This window comes from Vigna unguiculata, chromosome 3, assembly GCF_037176805.1.
Source record: "Vigna unguiculata cultivar grain cowpea cultivar isolate G323 ecotype 2 chromosome 3, ASM3717680v1, whole genome shotgun sequence".
Classification (NCBI taxonomy): domain Eukaryota; kingdom Viridiplantae; phylum Streptophyta; class Magnoliopsida; order Fabales; family Fabaceae; genus Vigna; species Vigna unguiculata.
In genome coordinates, this window is record NC_140794.1 from 29,743,229 (window position 1) to 29,751,223 (window position 7,995).

Here is a 7,995-nt window from a genome sequence, read left to right on the forward strand (position 1 = left end):
CGACTACTTTCCTTGGCGGTTTGTGTGGCCCATGTGCTGTCTTAGGCAGATTGTTCCTCTAGATGTCTAGGTTACCAGTTTTCGCTGGTTAGGCTTAGATCAGCCCAGCCTAGGCCGGTTAACTGAATGCTTTGGTATGTAGGTATGGTGATCGTTTTGTCATTATTTTGTTAAGTTGGTATGTGTTGATATGCTAGCGGGACCGGCTAGGTGTGATACACCAATCCCCTAGCCTTGAAGTGTGATGAACAGTGTTAAGGCTAAAGGCGAGGAAGGGTTGATGGCAGGTGAAGAGATGTCAGAGGTCAAATCAAAAGGAGTTTTGCGCCGTCGTTTTTAACACTCATGTCTTTTGGAATGATTGTGTCGAATTATATGCTTTGTAGTTTTGGCGGGAAGGGGTTCTATCGTTTGGGATTCTGGCCTATAAATGTGGATTTTACAACGAGTAAGGGTTTGTTGGTTCATTCGCGAGAATTTTCAGTGAGAGATCTTATGTGCGTTTTTCTGTCCGACTTGTTCCTAATTTCAGCCGTCATCTTTCCAGGAAAAAAGAAAAGGTATGTCTAGTAGTGATAGCGTGTTGTTGTTTGATGTGACCCCAACAAGCCCAAGCTCAAGTGCATCAACAAGCCCAAGCCCATATCAAGGCCCAATCACTAGAAGCATGATGAGAAAGATTCACATGGGCCTCTCACAAGATGATCAAGTCAATCACGGGCTTTTTACATTATTTACATGGGCTAAAGAAATCTCTAAAATATGAGATGATGCATGAAGGAAGTAGTCTAGATGTAAATTGGGCCATTGTTTAGGCTTTGCTTTCAATAAAAGCTAGAACACTTGTTGGGATCATTTGGGCTGAGCCCAATGTGCTACCATTGGCCGAGAGTTACTAGAGTGGCTCTCCTTTTGGATGCAAGCAAAGCATGAACTAAGCAAGAAGCATGTGATGGAAGCATGGTGCGTGTGACTTCGGCAAGGAGAGTGTGATACGCCACTTGGCACCATCTAGACTCATCTACTACATCACATGGTCTACAATCAAGCTTCTTCTCCAAGCTACATTTGCATTTCATCTTTGTTGCATTTTCTCTTCATTTGGCCAACCATGTGCCTATAAATAGAGCCACTCAAATATTGTAATTGAATTGCTAATAGATGCTAGTGTTTGAGATCACTCCACACTTCTATTAATTTGAGAGCACACATGGCTAACCTTCTCCTTTATCTCCTATAGCCACCTTCCATACTATAGCTCCACTTCTACTCTTCATCTTCACCAAATTCTCCATTTTCGAGAGCAACCTTTCTCTAATTCTCCAAATTCCGCTGCACTTCACCTTCTCCTCATCATTCTCCATGGATTTCCTTCCTCTCCTACTCCAAGGACGTCCATCAATTGGTATCTAGAGCCATCCAAGCCTTTGGTGCATCCATCCTCTTGGTTTGGGTAAGGTTCTTGGTCCATACTTGTCTCCTCTTTCAATTTCCGTTTTGTCTCTCTTCTCCACTGTTTTCTTCACTTTGCTGCTGTTTTTTTCATGTTTTTAATGTTCTCCACCGTTTGACATTGAGGCTACATGAATCTCCATTGATTCATCTTGTAGTACTCCTTGCTTCATTGGTGCAAATCTGTTTTTAGGTTCCATTTTCGTTTTTCCAACACTTGTTCTTTGGTTCTTGAGTTTTCTGCATTTTTATTCGGTGAATTCAGTCCTTCTTTGCATTTTATCATTCCATTTATGTTTGAGTCATGTTCTATGCTTTGTTTGTGCTTTAATTCATTTTTTCCACCGTTTAATTGCATTGCTTACTGAATTGATTGAGTTTCCGAGCCACATCTCACAGCCAAAATACTATGATCCTTCAAGGAAGTGTGTGGATGTTTAAGGCCTGAATCCTCACTGTTTTTCATCCATTTCACCGATTGGATTGTGCTTTTGTGTGTCTAAGATGTTCTTCTATGATTCATGCTTGATTTCAATTCATAATCAAGTTCTTTAGCTATGCTTTCCATAGAACATCTCCTACAATTTCAGACAGCAAATCTGCTCCAGTTTTCTTCTGTTTTCTACCAAATCACTGCACGCACAGTCTCTGTTTTTGATTTTTTGTGAGTAACTCAGTGCACCAAAATTCAATCTGATTTTTGACTCATTTAGTTAACATCCAGACGAAAAATAAAAAAAATAATCATTCATAAATGTTGAGTACAAAAAAAATGAAAAATCACGCAAGTTGAGGCTCATATTTCCGTTTTCTGGCACTACAGTTTTCGAAAACTCACTGTTTCATTGCTGTTTTGTGCGTGTTTGTGTGCTTTTAGTGCTCGTTTTCACATGAATTTTGGCTTGAGTTTGTACTCTATATTGCTTCATTATTGATTTGCTTTGGAAGTCAATTCATTACTTCATTTGCTACTGTTTTGCAAAGAGTACTTCAGCCATATGATTAAGCACTTTTGTTTTGCTGATTTTGCTGGTTTCATCTATTCTAGTGCCTTTCTAGGTTCCTTTTGTGGTGCTTGATTTTTTTTTCCAGCCTTTAATTTTTTGCTTGTCATTTCTTGAACCTCTTTCTAGTCATGTTTCATTTCAATTCTCTTTTGGTTTAGCATTTCTAATTAGCTTTTCTTGCTTTCTCCTTTGTTTGGGTTCATCTACTTGTCTCTCGGTTTTGGTTGATTAATGATGCTATGGAGTTTAGAATGGTTTATATGATATGGTAGCATCTTAGGTGGTGGATATTGAAGTAGAATTTTAGCTTGTGTGTTTTCTATATGATTGCCTTCTCCTCACCTTTGAGAGTTTGAGAGTTTTGAGCCTATTCATTTGAGAGAGTGTGTGCTAACTAGTTTACTTGCCATAGTTTGTTTTGTTTCTTTCTTTCACTCTTTTGCAGATTTGGTTGTTGTTTTTGGATGCTCTAGTAGTGTGGTGCTGCAAAGGATACTTTTACATACTTTGGTGCTTAAATTTGGTCATATACAAAGGCTACCAAAGCCTCTTTTGCTCTCGAGATTTTCCAGCAGCTGTGATCTTTGGAGAGCTTGTTTTGGTTCTGTTTTGGAGTCTTTGGCTGCACATTTTGGACCTCATTTTAGCAACACCTTTTAGTTCTTTAATTGTGTATAATTTGGACACCTCTTTTTGGTACAATTGAAGCATTCTAAGTCATTTTCTTGGTTCTCCAAAAAGCCTTAAAATCTTGTTTTCTAGAATCCAATTTGCTCTTGGTTTGCTTCACTTTGTACCAAAACTTGTGTATCAATTTCTTTTGCTTTGAACATTCCATTGTATCCATGGCCTACTTAGGTGTCTTGGGGAACCAAAGGTGTTCAATCCCATCTCCTAAGTAGAACCTTTTTCATATTCTAGTGCAACGTTTTAGTAAGTGAGTGTGTTGAAAGTTCTAAGTGCTTTCTCACCTTGCTTTTAGGCCGCATAGTTAGACGCTTAGTGGTTTAAATTTGTGAGACCAACGTCTCTAAAATTTTTGCCATTTAGGGGTCCGTTTTTAGTGTTAGTTTTTTCTTTTCTTTGAGTCTTGTTTGTGTTTGTTAGTGCTTAGTGTCTCAAGTGATTCTATTTACTTAGCCTTAAACAATTGTGTGATCTTTGAAACCTTTTGCAAGTACATCTTGGCAAGGATTGGCCTTGGTACTTAAGAAGTCTTTTAGACTCACCTCGCCTAACCTGGAGGTCTACTTGTGCTTGGTTTCTTCTTTCACTATTTTGTTAAAGTTCTAAGTTCTTTCAATCACCATGAGCACTAGAAGGGCTACTCGTGCTAGTACCCAACATCAACAACATGATGAAAACAATCTCCACATAAGTGGTGCTGAGGAGGTTGAGGTTGATCCTAGAGTCCTAAATAATCTCTCTCAAGAGGTTAGGGACCTTAAAATTCAAATGGCTTCCATACAAGCCAATCTTCAATTAATTGCCAATCAACTTACCCCTCCCAACCATAATACCCGTGCCTCTCCTAGGCCTTCTCGTGCCCCTTCAAGGCATGAGTATGATTTTGAAAAGGAGGAAGATGAGCGCATTAACCATAGACAATCGCCTCGTGTAAGAAGGCAAAGGCGCATACCTCCTCACCCAAAGGAAGTCAAAATTGATTTGCCTCATTTCTAAGGAAAGGATAATGTTGAGGTTTTTCTTGATTGGGTTGCCAAAGTAGAACAATTGTTTGAGAGTCATGTTGTGGAGGAAGAGAGGCGTGTGTCTCTAGCTACTCTTAGCTTTCAAGGGCATGCTCTTAATTGGTGGACTTCCTTAGTCCTCCAAAGAAGGAGAAAAGGGCTACATGATTTGAGTATTGGAATGATCTTAAGGAAGCCCTTCATGCCTGCCATGTTCCCTCCTACTACAAAAGAGAGCTCTTGGACAAGCTCCAAAGGCTCCAATAAAGATCTATGTCTATAGAAGAGTATAGACAAAAGATGGAGCTCTACATCATGAGAGCCGAAATTGAAGAAGAAGAGGAACTTACCATTGTTAGGTTCTTAAGTGGACTCAATTACAACATAAGAGATAAAGTTGAGTTGCTCCCCTACCGCAATTTTAATGATCTTGTTCAAATGAGCATCAAGGTTGAGCAACAACTTTTGAGACGTCCTTCTCGCAAGGATTCTCCCTCTTTTTCTAAAAGTGATTTTCCAAAGAAAGATTTTTCAAAAGAAAAAGAGTCCACTCTTAAGAGCCTTACAAAGGTAAGTGACAAGGGTGAATCCTCCACCAACAAAAGAGGTAGTGACATCAAATGTTTCAAGTGTCTAGGTAGAGGTCCTGTGGTCGCTCAATGCCCTACCAAACGCACCATTGTGCTTAAGGGCAAAGACCTCTACACTAGCCAAGAGGAGTCATCTTCAAGTGACTCCGACACTTCTCATTCTAGTGATTCTCAAGAACATTCATATCCAAATGAAGGGAAACTTTTGATGATTAGGAGGCTTCTCAATAACCAACCTAGCATTCCTCTCAATGATCAAAGAGAAAATATTTTCCACACAAGATGTGAGGTTTTGAAAAACACTTGTTCTTTGATCATTGATAGTGGATCTTGTTGCAATTGGTGTAGCACAAGATTGGTTGAGAAATTGAATTTGACTTTGTTACCGCATCCCAAACCTTACAAACTTCATTAGCTTAATGAAGATGGGGATCTCAAAGTTGAACATCAAGTGAAAGTCAAGTTCTCCATCGGGAAATTTAAAGATAAAGTTTTATGTGATGTAATCCCAATGGAAGCTTGCCATATTCTCTTAGGGAGGCCTTGGCAATTTGATCATAAAACCTTACACAATGGCCACACCATTGAGATCACCCTCCAACATCATTCAAAAACTTTTGTGTTGCATCCCCTCACTCCTAGCCAAGTTGCTAGTGATCAAGTTCAAATGCGAGCTAGGAGAGAGGAAGAGAGTTCCAAGGACTCTAATGCTTCTAAAGATTCTAAGGACAAGACAAAGGTAGAGGAAGTTTCTTCTTCTAAGGATGTTGCTCATGAAGTTCTTTTAACTCATAAAACTCTTTTACACACTCTTTATAATGAGCAACCTCCCTTCCTCTTACTTTGTCAAGCAATCCTTACTTGTCTTGAACATCCTTCTCTTAAGGATCTACCTCCTTCCATTCGTGCTCTCCTTCATGAATTTCAAGATATTTTTCCAAACGATGGCCCTCATGGTCTTCCACCTTTTAGACGGATTGAGCACCAAATTGATTTTGTCCCAGGGGCAAGTCTTCCTAATAGACCTGCCTATAGGACAAACCCAATTGAGACCAAGGAGATAGAAACTCAAGTGAATGAGTTGCTAGACAAGGGATGGGTTCAAAAAAGTTTAAGTCCTTGTGTTGTGTCTGTGTTGTTGGTGCCCAAGAAAGATGGAAAGTGGCGTATGTGCTGTGATTGTAGGGCTATCAACAACATCACCATAAAATATAGGCATCCAATCCCAAGACTAGATGATATGTTGGATGAATTACATGGAGCACAAATATTTTCAAAAATAGACCTCAAAAGTGGTTATCACCAAATTCGTATTCAAAAAGGTGATGAGTGGAAAACTGCTTTCAAAACAAAATTTGGTCTATATGAATGGTTAGTCATGCCCTTTGGTCTAACCAATGCTCCTAGTACATTCATGCGCCTAATGAATCATGTCTTGCGAGATTGTATAGGCAAGTTTGTTGTTGTCTATTTTGATGACATCTTGGTGTATAGTACAAGCTCTAAACTTCATGTGGGTCATCTTAGAGTTGTGTTATCTCTTCTCCAAGACCACCAACTCTATGTTAACATTGACAAGTGCACTTTCTGTGTAGAGAGTGTCATCTTTTTGGGATTTGTGGTCAATAAGAGTGGGGTGCATGTTGACCTCGCAAAAATTAAGGCCATCCAAGAATGGCCTGTGCCAAAGAATGTTGGGGACATTAGAAGTTTCAATGGATTAGCAAGTTTTTATAGAAGATTTGTCCCCAACTTCTCCACCATTGCTTCACCCCTCAGTGAACTTGTTAAGAAAGACATATCTTTTGAGTGGGGTGAAAGACAACAAAAGGCTTTTGATGATATCAAGACTAGGCTCACCCAAGCTCCCATTCTTGCGCTTCCAAATTTTAAGAAAACTTGTGCTAGAATGTGATGCTTCTGGGGTGGGAATAAGTGCGGTTTAGTTACAAGAAGGCCATCCAATTGCCTATTTTAGTGAAAAACTAAATGGTCCTTCTCGTAACTATCCCACCTATGACAAAGAGCTATATGCTCTTGTGCGAGCTCTTCATACTTGGGAACATTATCTTGTAACAAAAGAGTTTATTATCCATAGTGATCATGAAACTCTCAAGTATTTGAAGAGCCAACACAAATTGAATAAAAGGCATGCAAAGTGGGTTGAGTACTTGGAACAATTCCCTGATGTTATCAAGTACAACAAAGGGAAAGCTAATGTGGTGGCTGATGCACTATCAAGGAGATATACTCTCTTAGCCAAGCTTGGATCCCAAATTCTTGGATTTGACAACATATGTGAATTGTATATTCATGATCCCTTATTTGCTACCATTTATCATGATTGTCTCACTAAGTCCCAAGGCGGCTTTTATCTCTCAAATGGATATCTTTTCAAAGAAGGCCACCTATGTATTCCTCTAGGTTCTCATAGAAAACTTTTGATCAAAGAAATGCATGAGGGGGGACTTATGGGTCACTTTGGGGTCGCCAAAACTTTGGCCATGCTTAAAGAGAAATTCTTTTGGCCCCATATGAAAAGGGAAATACAAAACTATTGCGCTAGTTGTTTGAATTGTTTGCATGCTAAGTCTAGCGCAATGCCTGCAGGGATGTATACTCCTTTGCTTGTTGCTTCCACCCCTTGGGAGGATATAAGTATGGATTTTGTCCTAGGGCTTCCAAGGACTTCTAGGGGTGTTGACTCTATAATTTTGGTAGTGGACCGTTTTTCTAAAATGGCACATTTTATACCATGCCACAAAGTAGATGATGCTAGCAATATAGCAAGGTTGTTCTTTAGAGAAGTGGTTCGCCTCCATGGTTTACCCAAAACAATTGTGTCTGATAGGGATGCTAAATTCCTAAGCCATTTTTGGAGGACCTTGTGGTCTAGGCTAGGAACAAAACTTTCTTTCTCTACCTTGTGTCACCCACAAACTGATGGGCAAACCGAGGTAGTCAATAGATCCCTTTCCACATTGCTTAGGGTTTTGCTTAAGGGGAATCATAAATCTTGGGATGAGTATCTTCCCCACATTGAATTTGCTTACAATAGAGTGGTCCATAGCACCACCAAACTCTCACCCTTTGAGGTAGTTTATGGTTTTAACCCTCTCACACCATTGGACTTATTACCTCTTCCAACTTCTTTTGATTTTGTTCATAAAGAAGGGGTTTCTAAGTCCAAGTTCATAAAAGATTTTCATGAGAAGGTTAAACACCAAATTCAAGCCTATGTTGAAAAGATTGCTC